This window comes from Notechis scutatus, chromosome 4 (genome assembly GCF_049901735.1).
Source record: "Notechis scutatus isolate UNSWTSFEM ecotype Mainland chromosome 4, rNotScu1.2, whole genome shotgun sequence".
Taxonomy (NCBI): Eukaryota; Metazoa; Chordata; class Lepidosauria; order Squamata; family Elapidae; genus Notechis; species Notechis scutatus.
The window spans coordinates 82,572,269-82,587,843 of NC_142012.1; positions in this window are offsets into that span (position 1 = coordinate 82,572,269).

The following is a 15,575-nucleotide window of genomic DNA, read 5'->3' on the forward strand; positions in this document are numbered from 1 at the left end:
TATTCTGTTCCTGTTCCTTTTCCTGTTCCGGTTTTAGTTCTACTTCCACTTCTGTTCTATTTAATTGTAATTCTGTTCTGTTCAATTCCAATTCCAATTCCAATTCTGTTCTATCCTACCCTATTTACTCCATTCCATTCCATTCCCTATTTTCTATTCTGTTCTGTTCTGTTCTGTTTCATTCCGTTCCATTCCATTGTTCTGTTCTGTTCTAGTCCAGTCTAGTCTACATCCTATCCTATCCTATTCTTGTGAAAAACTCCTTATTTGGCATCTTGCAGCATACAAAAGCCAAGAAGTTGTATGACTAAACCAGAGCAGCAAAAATGTAGCTAATTGGCGATAAGGTAAAAAAAAGGGACCGTTGTGATATGTAGCTATAAAATAATATAATATACATAATGATTATTATTATCCTTTCTTTCTTTTCCCCTGTTGTCTTGAATTTTCTTACCTTTCTTAATTTTCTTACCTGCTGCTTGCATTGTAATAAGTCTCATATGTCTTTCTTTGATTCTGCCTCTTTCGGGGTGGCAGTTCATAAGCCACAGTAAGTATCAGCTGTATATTTCCTTTAAAAAAGCATACAATAGAAAGAGAGTAATATATATCCACAAAATTATATGTTTTTAACTTTTTGAGATCAGTTGAGGTTAACCAAGTGCTGGCACTAACTGCAAACATAAATATAAATACCAGTAAATAACAGAAGTTAAAGCATAAAAGGCAGCGAGGCTAAAACATCACAAAAAGAGAAGATAATTTATTCAAAGGAAACTTGGTTTTCTAAAGGATAATAATATACTATCAAGCACTGAAAAAAAAGATTACCATCAGTCAGTTGCAAAAAGCACATTTACTTTGAACAGCTTACATTCTGTGACAAATAAAATAACAACATCTGCATCTCTCACATCCTTGGGAAGGATTGAAGAGGTGGACAAAAATGCCAGATCTAGTCTAAACCGCTACGCAGCCAACCAAAAGAATAATAACTGTTGGATGATGGAGAAACTTGGTGAAACGTCATTGGGAGGAATGTTTGCCATGGTAGCCCCATGATTAAAAATTCCAGATTATTACGATGGCTTCTGTCATTTAAAGGCAGGTTTTTAAACACTGTAAGTAAAAGTCGATGGAGATTCTCAGGCATCCAGATCATGGTTGTCTCATGATTGTTCTGGACTTTGTTTTTCCTTGAAGATGTTTCTGAACTGAAGAACTCCTCAGTCAGAACTGAAGAAGCTTCTTGGATGAGAAGCAAAACATCTTCAAGGAAAAATTTAAAAAGTCCAGTTGCCTCTTTAAAAAGCACCTTTGTGGCCTGTAACAAAGGTAAAGGCTCCCCTCAGACATCCGTGCTAGTCATTTCCGGCTCTAGGGAGTGGTACTCATCTCCATTACAAAGCCAAAGAAGAGCCAGTGCTGTCCGAAGACGTCTCTGTGGTCATGTGGCCACCATGACTAAACGCTGAAGGCGCACAGAACGCTGTTCCCTTCCCACCAAAGGGGTCCCTATTTTCCTACTTGCGTTTTTTTCATGCTTTCAAACTGTTATGTTGGCAGAAGCTGGAACAAGTAACAGGAGCTCACTCCGTTACGCAGCGCTAGGGATTCGAATCCCTGAACTGCCGACCTTTCTGATCAACAAGCTTGGCGTCTTAGCCACTGAGTCGCCACATCCCTATAACAAAAGATTGGGCTAAATGGATCTGTACCTCAAAGAAGACCCTTCTAGACTTTTTTCAGATTTCCTGGTTCAACACCATTCTTGTGCTGGACTTTATGAGCTCCATCATGGAAGAGCCAAAAAACATACAGGATCAAGAAGAAAAATTACTCCTATTTTTTGGGTGGTGTTTTACAATGTTTAAATGAAGTCGTTTCAGTTAAGAATTGCCCATTTTGTAGCCACTGAGCAGCAAAGCACACAAACGTGTGATTTTCTTTGCAAGAGGGGCTTTTAACAGCTTTTATCAGGATTGGAGATTGGGCCACTCTGTTATCTGTGAAAGATGATTGTGAGATGAGTGGAGAGAAGCCGCGAGTGGGTGAGCGGTTGCTGCGATGTGTTAGAGCTTTTGACACAGGTTTTGTAGTTGGTTCACTAACATAGTTACTTTACATTTTAATTTGATTTATTTTCCCTCTTTTTAAATGATGTTCAAGTTTATTAGCTTTTAACATTCCTAAACTAGTAAACAAGCTGGAGATAAGAAAAAGTGTGTTAGTACAAATTGGGGTCTGGTTTATCCCTTTTGTGAACACCAAACAACCTTTTCCCTTACCAATATGCCCCTTCTGACATCAGACTTCATTTTAATGAACGTGTGATATTATGGGATGCAAATATGTAACATGTTTGACTACATGTAACTGATTGCCCATGCAAAGGGGAGGTGACTTTTATTTTATCCAATCAATGTTCCTCTTTCATTTTCTTTGTTGTGTTAAACATGGGGCTCAGAGTTCTCTCTGGCTTTTTCATAGAGAGATCCAGGGGTGGGCTTCAAAAAAATTAGCAACCGGTTCTCTGCTTGATTGCTAGGTGGGCGTGGCCATGGTGGGCGTGGCCTAGTTGGCCTCCTGCACCACCAGGGAGGGGGAGTTTTCGCCCTCCCTGGGCTTCGGAGGCTTTCCTTGAGCCTCCGTGAGGACGAAAATGGCTTCCCCAGGCTCTGGAGGCTCTCAAACGGGCCTGTTTCCAGCCTTTTGGAGCCTCTGGGAGGCCCTTTTTTGCACTCCCTGAGCCTTTGTGTGGGCCCTGCACTTACCTGGGATCCAAAACGGGCTGCATGGAGACTCCTGGGAGGGAAGGGGTGGGTGGGGCCAACCAGTTGTTGCAACTACCGGTTTGGCAAACCAGGTGTAAAATTAAAAACCTCTGGTTCGCCCAAACCAGCGCAAACTGGTAGCAGCCCCACCCCCTGTAGAGATCCCATTTTATCAGGGTATACTAATATTAACTGTTTTTAAATGATCTTCCAACTCAGTTGTTTATTGGTGAGTTAAACTGAGGCAGGACCTAGGGCCAGGATTGACTTTCACATCCAGCTGGAGACGGTATCCTGCGATCCCAAATAAAGAATGATCGATCACTAGGAAAACGGGGTGGGGAATTTTCCTGCAGACTTTTGGGGGGGATTTTCCCAGGGTCTCTGGTCTGCAGATTTAAAATTATGAGTTTGGTGGTCCCTGAGATCCAAAAGGTTGGTGACCCCTGGACTAGAAGACCTCCAAGGTCCCTTCCAACTCTTCTCTTCTCTTCTCTTCTCTTCTCTTCTCTTCTCTTCTCTTCTCTTCTCTTCTCTTCTCTTCTCTTCTCTTCTCCTCTCCTCTCCTCTCCTCTCCTCTCCTCTCCTCTCCTCTCCTCTCCTCTCCTCTTCCATTCCATTCCATTCCTATTTGTATTTGTATTTGTATTTGTATTTGTATTTGTCAATTGCTTACAAGATATAGGTATAAGAATAAACATAGTTTTGAACACATGAGATGGATACTTATAAGAAAAATAAAAAGGAACAATAGGACAGGGACGGTAGGCACAATTGGTGTACTTATGCATGCCCCCTACAGGCCTCTTAGGAAGAGGGTGAGGTCAATAGTAGACAATCTAAGGTTAAAGTTTTTGAGGTTTGGGGAAGAAACCACAGTCAGGTAGAGTATTCCAAACATTGACCACTCTGTTGCTGAAGTCGTATTTTTTGCAGTCAAGTTTGGTGCAGTTAACCTTGAGTTTGTATCTATTGTTTGCTCTTGTATTGTTATGGTTGAAGCTGAAGTATTCATTGACAGGTAGGACATTGCAATGTATGATTTTATATACTATATTTAGATTGGACCAAAATCGGCGTAGTTCTAGGTTTTCTAGGTTTAGAGTTTCAAGTCTGGTGGCATTAGGTATTCTGCAATGAGTAGAGGAGCAGAGAACTCTTCTTGAGAAATATTTTTGGAATTTTTCAATTGTGTTAATATCAGATACATGATATGGGTTCCAGACTGATGAGCTGTATTCAGGTATAGGTCCAGCAAATGTTTTGTATGCTCTAGTTAGTAGTGTGATATTACCAGAGAAGAAGCTACGTAGGATTAGATTAACAACTCTTAATGCCTTTTTGGCTATGTAGTTATAGTGGGCTCTAGCATGTAGATCATTAGAGATGAGTACTCCAAGATCATTGACAAAGTTTGGTTCCTCAACAAGGTCTTGATTATTTAGCTTGTATTTTATTTTCTGACGGTTTTTTTGCCAATATGTAAGACAGAGCATTTATTTGTTGAGATTTGAAGTTGCCATTTGCTTGACCATTCTGATACATAGTCAAGGTCTTTTTGGAGGGTAGCAGTATTGTCTGTGGTGTTGAATAGTTTTACATCATCAGCGAAGAGAACACAGTTGCTCTTAATATGATCACAGAGGTTATTCTATTCTATTCTATTCTATTCTATTCTATTCTATTCTATTCTATTCTATTCTATTCTATTCTATTCTATTCTATTCTATTCTATTCTATTCTATTCGTTTATGATGGTTGCACTATCCCAGGGTTAGGTGATTGCCATTTGTGACCTTCCCAGCTGGCCTCTGACAAACAAAGTCACTGGGGGAAGCCAGATTAACTTAACGACCACCTGGTTCACTTAACACCTGCAGTGATCTTCTTAACAGTTGTGGCAAAAAATGGGGCCCAACTCATTTAACAACTGGATAGCAATGGAAATTAGGAGCTTCATTTTGGTTGTATGTTAAGGACTACCTGTTCTGAAGAAAATTGAGAATTCGTATTTATATTTACCAGACTGTGGTAGTCAGCTGAAATTAAATAATTATGTTATTCCAGGATCCTGCAGCATTAAACAAGAGTCTAATGCTGGAGGGAGGGGGAATTCAGTTATTACACAATGTTTCTTTGATGGGTAGTCTTACACTTTAAACCTCCTTGATTGTCTCTGCATTCTGAGATATTTATTTTTATTTATTTATTTATTTATTTATTTATTTATTTATTTATTTATTTATTTATTTTATTTATTTATTGAATTCTGAGATATTTCTTCGTTTCTCATGTAAGGTAAAATCTCCACTCCTTTTATTGTCCTATTCAAAAGCGCGCTGCATTCATCATTGGAATAAACAATCTTTTGTGGTTTGTTTTTTTTTACCTCAGATCGCTGCTAGATACTTTGCTGTGGCAGTGAGTTTCACGAAGCATAGCCGAGAATTAAGTAAGCTTGCAAATCTTATTTAAGAATTTTAATTTGTACTTCTGGAAGCTCTGAGAAAGCATCGCTACTTTTATTTTCTCTCCAGGGTTGCACTAAGGAAATATATGTGTCACAGGAAGTTGCTTTAATTGTTTCCCATTGGAGAGGCAAGACAAGTCATTAAATTCCGGAGAGAGACAAATGCCATTCTTAATTTGATTAAATCTTAGGCAGATGTTTTAGCAAATCTGTAGTAAGTGTTCTGTAGTACTAGGTGGTGAAATTCAGCATGCTTTCCACCTTAAAAAATATTCGCTACTAAATTATTTCAAGGATGATTACAGTCAATCCCTGATCATCTTTAGCTTATGATGATCATTTAGTAGCACATCAGAATTCATATATATCAGGCTGTCAAGATAAACTGAAGAGATGCTGCTGGGGTTCAAGCTTCCAAAACATGCACTGAGATGGCTATAATGCTGACTATTGTAGAATGTTAACCTTCTGTAATGAAATATTTAATGTAGAAAATAAATTCAGTGACAGGAGATGGTATGAATAATTAAAATACATGTGATTTTGAAATAAATCTGAATGTATTTATTAATCATATTCTCAGAATCTTTTGTGTTTAATTGTGGCTAAACAAGGAGAAACTAAGATCTCGCTTAGGTGAGAAATTTAATTGTGGATCGATACTACTTTCTGTTTTATGTAGGTGTTCATTTGATTAAATTCTCTTCCTCTTCCTCTTCTTCTTCTTCCTCCCCCTCCCCCTCTCCCTCCTCCCCCTCTTCCTCTTCCTCCAGTTGGTCTCAGGATATAACTATGATATATGTTTTGTGGTGAAAACTTTACACATCTACTGCAAGCCATTTTACTCTCCATGTGAGTTCTCCTCATTTCTCCTAATAGCTGTGTATGTTCCTCCACAAGCCTGTATGAACAAGGCATTATGAACTCTTGCTGATCAAATTATGGAGGCTGAAGCCAAACACCCAGGTTAACTTCCCATCATTTTAGGAGATTTCAATCAAGCAAATTTAAGGAAAGAAGCTCCCCAAATATTTCCAGCGTGTAAATTGTCCCATCAGAGGCAAAAATACTTTAGACCACTGCTACACAACAGTAAAAGATGCTTATAGGTCTTTACCACGAGCACCTGTGGGACACTCTGACCACTGCATGATTCATCTGCAGACTTAAACTTAAAACCATTAAGACTTAAAACCATTAAATCAACAATTAAATCAGTGAAGACTTGGTCGGATGAGGCAAAGCTGAAACTCCAGGCCTGCCTTGATTGCATTGATTGGAATGTTTTTGAAGATGCCTCTGTAGACCTAGATGAGCTCACAGCAAACCTCCTTCCCAGGCAGAAGGAAATCAACAACTAGTAGATGACCTGAATGTGTTTTACTGCAGGTTTGAAAAGAAACTACAGCCACCTATCTCCACAACCCACATCTCAAACACACCAACAACAGCCAACCTGGCCCCAACCTCTGGTGATCACAGAAAAAGAAGTGCAAGATCTATTACACAGACAGAAGCCAGGAAAGCACCAGGGCCAGACAAGATAATTCCTTCTTGCTTAAAAGTCTGTGCTGACCAATTGGCCCCCATCTTCACCTGAATCTTCAATAAATCATTAGAGATGTGCTATGTTCCTTCCTGCTTAAAACGTTCTACCATCATCCCAGTGCCAAAGAAGCCCTCCATCAAGGAACTGAATGACTACAGACCAGTTGCTCTAACATCTGTAGTTATGGAAATCTTTGAAAGGTTTGTGCTGTCCCACCTGAAAACCATCACGGATCTGCTGTTAGATCCCATGCAGTTTGCATACCTAGCAAATCCATCGACAGATGATGCTGTTAACATGGTTCTGCATTACATCCTACAACACCTTGAGTCTCCAAATACCTACACAAGGGTCCTCTTTGTAGACTTCAGTTCAGCATTCAATACCATCATTTCAGACACCCTTCTAAGTAAATTAAACCAACTAGCTGTACCTGAACACACTTGTAAGTGGATCATAAGCTTCCTAACAGACAGGAAGCAGCAGTGAAGCTAGGCAGAATCATATCCGATACCTGTACAATCAGCACAGTCCCCCACCCCCAAGGCTGTGTGCTGTCTCCACTTCTCTTCTCCCTATATACCAATGACTGCATCTCAAATGATCCATCTGTTAAAATACTGAAGTTTGCTGATGACACAACAGTGATTGGTCTCATTCGAGACAACGATGAATCTGCATACAGACAGGAGGTTATACAACTTGCCTCATGGTGTAACTGGAACAATCTGGAACTGAACACACTCAAAACTGTAGAAATGGTGGTAGACTTTAGAAGAAACCCTCCCATACTACTACCTCTAACAATACTTGACAACACAGTATCAACAGTAGAGACCTTCAAATTTCTAGGTTCGACTATATCACATGACCTAAAATGGACACCTAACATAAAAAACTTCATCAAAAAGAACAACAAAGAATGTTCTTTCTGCACCAACTGAGAAAGCTCAAACTGCCCCCTCACATCCCAGACATAAACTGTTTCAACTCCTTCCCTCAAAATGACGCTATAGAGCACTGCACAGCAGAACAACTAGACACAAGGAGAGTTTTCCCCCCGAAAGCCATCACTCTGCTAAACAAATAATTCCCTCAATACTGTTCAACTATTTACAAAGTGTACACTACTATTACTGTTAATCTTCTCACCACTCCTTATCACCCATCCCCTCCCACTTGACTGTTTCCTAGTATGATTTGATTGTTGATTGTACTCTATGACTATCATTAAGTGTTGTACATTATGATTCTTGATTCTTAATGAATGTACCTTTTCTCTATGTATACTGAGAGTATTTATATCAAGACAAATTCCTTGTGTGTACAATCACACTTGGCCAATAAAGTATTCTATTCTATTCTATTCTATTCTATTCTATTCTATTCTATTCTATTCTATTCTATTCTATTCTATTCTATTCTATTCTATTCTATTCTAAAATTCTTCAAATGTTGCAGTGCACTCAAAAATAAATGTGTGTAATATATGGAGGGATGCGAGAAAAACAGTGGTTGATGTGCTGGTAATCATAGGGCTACAACCCAACCCATCTCTTCTATTAATTGATACCTTTTTCAAAGACAAGACCGTATTTATTTCAATCCATCCCCCTGCTGCCTCCTTCATCTCCTACTCTGTTACTCATGTGTCACTTACTTGTGTATAGGACTAGCTTTCCAGTAAAGCAGTTTGAGGATGCAATTCTCCAAATGGTGATCAAAGGTCCATGCCAGTCATTTCTGGCTCTGGGGGTGGTGCTCATCTCCGTTTCAAAGCCAAAGAGCCAGTACTGTCCAAAGACATCTTCGTGGTCATGTGGCCGGCAGGACTAAATGCCTTCGAAGGCACATGGAGCACTGTTACCTTCCTACCAAAGGGGCCCCTATTTTTTTACTTGCATTTTTTACGTGCTTTCGAACTGCTAGTTTGGCAGAAGCTGCTGGGACAAGGAACAGGAGCTCACTCCGTTACGCGGGGCTAGGGATTCGAACCGCCAAACTGCTGGCCTTTTCTGATCAACAAGCTCAGCTCCTGCCAGTGACTCATTAAAGCAGCCCTTAGAAAACTGTTGCTTTCATGAGTTGCAAACCGGTTGTATTTTCACTTTCATGTATTCTGAAACATTGAGCAGTATGGCAGCTTAATGATGAAGAAGTTCACCTCCCACTAGGAAGGTTGAGAGTTCGATCCTAGGTAGCAACAGACATTTCTCTCCTAGGCACGAAGGAATAAAAAAATCTGCTGCAAACTCCACCTAGGCATCAGGAAGGGTAGCCGGCCAGTAAATGCTCATCTCCATCCAGTCAACCTGACTCTACCCCAGATTAAGGGATTACAGGGTAATTAAAAATGAGTTTTATGTATTCTGAAATGTGCTTTCCTAATTAGACCAGAAATCTAAAAGAGGGATAGTCTAATTCAAAAGAAACCAGGCACAACTTTTAATCAAGACTAACAACCTTCCTTTTGACATAGTGAAGTCAATGTTTGCGCACAACTGTTGGGTAATTAAAATAAACATATTTTGTTCAATTCTTTCTAACTAATGAAAAGATAGAAATCAATAAATGCATGGGCAGAGGTGAAACCTCCAAAGACTTTACTCATATTCATTCAATTTTACTGTATTTTTAAACAACCCAGATGCTTAAATCTCAGTCAAGTAAGAGAACACCTTCAGATCATTAAGCACACAAGTCAGTAAGAATCATAACACAAGAGCTAGTAGGTGGGCTGCACATGCATTTTTTCCCCATCAAATACAAGTCAAAGTGGGAGTTCTGTTCCCCTGAGAATGAGGCAAAAAAATTCACGGAGAAGAGATTTTTCACAGATGGGGAATTTTCTCAACAAAGGGTCTTTAATCAAAACAGAGTTGGAGAAGACTGTGAATTTGTCAGCATCGGAACAATGACAGACAAAACCTTTTCTATATTATGGAAACTCACATATAGCGATAGGTCTATTTATGAATGTTAATCAATCAATCACTAGTCAATCAGAATAGAGGCGGAAGGGACCTTGGAGGTCTTCTAGTCCATCTCCTGCTCAAGCAGAAGGCCCGGGGAAAGCCTCTGGACCCTTGGGAGGGTGAAAGTCCCTCCCCTGGGCTCTGGAGGCCCACTGGAAGCCAGAAACAGGAAGTTCTGGTAGGCCACACCCACCATGGCCACGCCCACCCAGCAACCGGGCAGCAAACTAGTTGCTGGGATTTTTGAATGCCATCCCTGACCCACTTGTAGACCCCATCAACAGAAAATTTTCCTCCACATCACCCTACAGGTACTCTTGGAGTTACAACCAGAATTGAACCTAGAATTTATATTGCTAAGTGAAACATTTGTTAAGTGCCCCTTTTTTTTACAACATGTGCCCCATTTTACAACTTTTCTTGCGACAAATTTTAAGCGAATCACTGCAGTTGTTAAGTCAGTAACATGGTTGTTAAATGAATCTGGTTTCCCCCATTGACTTTGCTTGTCAGAAAGTCACAAAAGGGGTCACACAACCCACTGCAACCGTCCTAAAAATGAAGCAGCTGCCGAGCATCTGAATTTTTGATCATGTGATCATCGAGATGCTGCAACAATCATGAGACATTAATCACTTTTTTTTAGTGCTGTTGTAACTTTTAATGGTCACTAAATGAATTGTTGCAAGTCGAGGAGGACTACCTGTATTTTTGAATGTTGTGCTCATTTAGAACAGGATTTCAGGATTCTGTATTTTTTTTAATTTATTAAAGCAAAGAACATTCCTGAAATTCCTGACTGGCCTACTTTGAAGGGCTGACATCAATCTTACAAGTGTTTTGCAGTATCTCTCCACTCCATCATATATTCAGCGACATCAAGGCAGGTTTCTTCTGTCCTTCTTTCTCTCACTTCCTGCTGCCTCAGGACTGTGTAATCTTTTTCTGTAAATCCCCCTCTCCTCTTAAACTTCTTTGGTCCTTCCCTCCCTATGCTCATGGTTATCTCTATACTCCATTACACCTGACCAGCTGGGGGAGACAAAGCTAGCTTGAAAACCTTTTGATCAGTGGTGCATTTCAAAACTTTTTACCACCGGTTCGGTGGGTGTGCTTTGTGCGTGCGCACACACTTTGCGCATGTGCCAAACATGCCCTTTGTGCAGGCGCAGAGGCTTTTCAACTCGCCTCCTGCAATCCTGCACGCTCCCTGTCGCTTCAGCAACTGCTGCGCAGCAATTTGCTGTGCCGCGCAAAGCAGCTGCGCTTCAAAAGCAGAAAATAAAGGGGATTATGGGAGCCCTGGCCGGCAGGTGGGCCAAACAGCAGAGCGTTGGAGAGAACTCGTCCAGTCTCTGCTGCTCATTGGCGCTACCAGCTCAGCACAACTGGGCCAAACCGGTAGAATACCACCACTGCTTCTGATCCATAATGTTAACTAATATTTCTTAATCAGAATGGAATGATGTGTAAAATTGGGTCCTTTGAGGCCATTTCTCTTCAAAAATTGTAATCATTACCAACTTACTAATGATTTTGATCAGGGGTGTCAAACTCACGTCAACATGGCATCGTCACCTGATGTATTGGAACTTTTCCCCACTTCGCTAAACTGGGCATTGGCATGGCCAGAGCATGATGCATCCAGCCTGCGGGCCACAAGTTTGACAGCCTTGACTTAGATGATAAGATGGAAGTAATGTTTATGTGTAAATGAAAACTCAGGGTAACTAATACAAATAGTCTTCAACTTACAACCATTTGTTTAGAGGCTGTTCAAAGTTACAAACAGCACTGAAAAAAGTGGCTTATGACCATTTTTTTCACACTTACAACTGATGCAGCATCCCCATGGTCACATGATCAAAATTCAACAGCTTGGTTACCACAAAATATGGAATGAATTCTACTATTGGAGGGATATGAAAGGGAGTTCATAAAATTGGAATAAGAATCCTAGATGAAATAGGGAGGATGTAAGAGACCACTTATTTGAGGAGTAATGAGAAAGAATTAAAAATTATAAAGTTCAAGTGTATATATGTATATACGTGTATATAAATGTACATAATTTCTTTATGAATGTAATACGCACTGACAAAAATGTATGTCAAAGAAGACCACCAAGTTCAATGTTTTTAATGTTTACACTAAATAAAATTTATTTTTTAAAAAATCAACAGCTTGGCAACTGGATATGTTTATGACAGTTGTAGTATTGTCATGCCCCTGGTGGAGACTGACTCTGAGGGAGAGGAGGAACAGCCAGACGGACGGATGGACGGAGGGATGGATGGACAGACAGACGGACGGATGGACAGATGGACGGACAGACGGACAGATGGACGGACAGACGGACAGATGGACGGACAGACAGACGGACGGACAGATGGATGAATACTGGAATACTATCATGTCCTCCCTAATCCTTCTTTTCTCTAAACTATCCAAACCCAAATCCTGCAGTCGTTCTTCATATGTTTTACTCTCCAGGCCTTTAACCATCTTAGTTGCTCTTCTCTGCACTTTTTCCAAAGTCTCAACATCTTTTTTGTAGTATGGTGACCAAAACTGGATTCACGATTCCAGAAGATGGCAATGATGGTGGTGTAGGACTGTTTGACTGAATTTCTTCATTCCTGCCCCAAAATAATGAGCTATAGAGCATGGGCAGCATTATGTTTTCACACTCTGTTGCCACTGCTTCTTCATGTTGCTAAGAATGCTAAGACAGATGGTAGAAGAAATGTTTGCAGATGAAGTGGATTTGAATCTTATTTCAATTTTTGGGGGGCCCCAGTCCAAAATCAAAGATCTATTTTTTTTTCCAAAAAGGATTTCTATTTAAAACTTTTTTTCACCCAGTGATGAGGAAAATCTACTTGATGTTTTGGCTCTAAAAAGAAAGGAAGACATGCAGAATTACTTCTGAGCAGTTTCCTTTATGGTTCCTCAGAAATTTTGCCAAACTAAACCAGCCAAGCTACTTAAGCTTCACTGTCTCACAACCCTTCCCTCCTGGGAATCCAGATTACATTCCACCACACTCAGTGCAGTAAAACGTGTCAGTCCAGAGGTCCCTAACTGAAAAGCAAAGTCTTCAAAAAAAAACCAAAGACTTTTGGCATAACTCTCTGGGAGAAAATGAAATTTATTGTTTAAATCTTCTTGTTTCAAGACTTTGGATTTATTTCCTTGGGGATTAGTGTCAATATGTTTGCTGCTATTGTATTATTTCACTGTAGAGTCCCCGATGAGCATTACAACATATGTTTCTTGTTCTCCAGGAATCACTGATCTGTTTCTTTGGCTTTTTTTCAGGATGCAAATTAATCAAATATCTTTGATTCCATGGATAATTATGCTATAACTTGGAGGCCATTCAGGTTAATGTCAAAAATAAGCAAACACTTTTTGGTTACTTAAAAAAAATACCCCAGCCATGACAGATTAAGCATTTAATGTACAAAAGAAATAAACACCCTCTTGAAATAGTTAACAGCCTGCTTCCAAATTACAAAGCCAGAAAGAGAACTAAACAGATTAAAACACACAGTGTTGATTTAAAAAAAAAAAACAACAACCAACATGTATAATCCTCAGACACATTCACAACTACACTGTGAAACAAATTCCCAAATGAGCAGGATTTTCCATACTTGATCCATCACACACACACAGAGATGGCTTTTTTCTCCTTGAATTTCATTTAACTTCATTGGTGGATAAAAACTAAGCCTGTTACAAAGGCCAGCCAAAACCACAGGGGGTAAGGAGTGTGCCATGGACTATCAAGGGAGAAAGTCCATGGCGCAAGAAAAATGAAATTAATTTTACAGTTCTATTTTTTGAGAAACCTCAGGGAAAAATGAAGGATCTTGATAAGTCTAAAGAAATATATTGAGAGTGGTGTTTAGGCTGCTTCTGAAATCCAATGTTTGGCAATTGTGGAAAACCAAAGTTCATGAATATGTGAATATGAAGATCAATGCATCAATCTATCAATTTATCAATCAATTTAACCAAACTAGTATAAGTAGTATAGAATGTATCGCTAGAAGAACTAGGGATGACTTGATAGCAGTGTTCCAAATATCAAGGGGTTCCCATAAAGAAGGGGCGGGCTCAGCCTATTCTCCAAAGCTCCAGAAGACAAAACAAAAAACAATGGATGGAAACTAATCAAGGAGAGAAGCAATTTAGAACTAAGGAGAAATTCCCTAACAGTGAGAACAGCTAACCAGTGGAACAGCTTGACTACAAAGGTTGTGGGTGCTCCAACGTTGGAGGTTTTTAAGAAGAGACTGGACAACCATTTGTCTGAAATGGCATAGAGTTTCCTGCCTGAGCAGGGGGTTGGGCTAGAAGATCTCCAAGGTCCCTTCCAACATTGTTATTCTGTTAATTTGTATTCGTTTCTTACATGTAGCAGCTTTAATCAACCCACCTGTTTCAGGTGGATATTCAGAGGAAATCATCAGCTTAATGAATTCACTGGTCCATTTCTTCTCACTCAGACTTTTAACACACCTTTCTTGTTTGGCTAGCTTTCCCTCTGCATGAAAAGTTCTATAAAAATCCTCATTTATGTTCAAATAATAATAATGAGAGGAACAGAGATGTTCAGTGCAAATTCTTGTCCTTTTCTAAAATAGACACGAGGTTACATCTTGATTGGGCTTTCTTCGTGTGAAAGGAACTAATTTCTGGGTAACCTTTCAATTAATACAAACAGTGAATTTCTCTTTTCCAATCATAGCTCTTACATTAAAGTTACAGAAATCCAGCTGAGAAAGTGTTTTGCTTAAAATCAGAGTCTACATTGATATCTAGGCTAAATGATAATTTTGGAGGAGATACCGGCTGTGAAATATGTCTGATATTTATTTTGAGTTGCCTACTTTTTGAAGCAGTTCATGCCATTCCATTCAAGACTGTCTTTTTTCTTTCCATAAATGGTTCATCAAATGAAAAGCAAAGATCATATTGCATGGGACACAATCAGAATAGCATCAGAACAACCGAGAGGAGAAAAATAGAAAAGCTGTGGTCCCAATCTTCTCACTTGTGGCAAAGAGGACCCAAACCTTACCGAAGCACTTAGACCAGTGGATTCCAATGGAGGGGAATCAATCAATAAATCTCTGCTTAATATATTCATTGCAGTCTGTGAGGTAATAAACATGCTTACTGGGTTCTTAATAAGCTAGTTGTCAGGCATAAGAAAATCAGGAGCCAAGACGGTTCAAGTGAGTATAGTTTTTATGCATGCTAGTACTTTCTACAGGATGTCTATGGAGAATCTCAGTCATTCAGGTCATGGTTGTCCCAAAGGTACTTTTTCAGGGGACAACAGGACTTTCTGTGTTTTCCTTGAAGACATTTTGCTTCTCATCCAAGAAGACCTGAAGAAGACCTGAAGAAGCTTCTTGGATGAGAAGCAAAACATCTTCAAAGCAAAGCAAAGTCCAGTTGCCTTTTGAAAAAGCACTTTTGTGATTTCTACAAGAAAGGGAATTGTTGTTGTTAGTTGCAAAGTCATGTCTGACCCATGGTGACCTCATGGACAATGTTCCTCCAGGCCTTCCTGTCCTCTGCCATCTTCTGGAGTCCATTTAAGCTCACCCCAACTGCTTCAGTGGCTCCATCCAGCTGCCCCCTTCTCTGCCATCCCCTTCTTCTTCTTTGGCCCTCCACCGTTCCCAGCATTAGGCTCTTCTCCAGCGAGTCCTTCCTTCTCAGGAGGTGGGCAAAGTATTTGAATTTCATCTTCAAGATCTGGCCTTCTAAAGAGCAGTCAGGGTTGA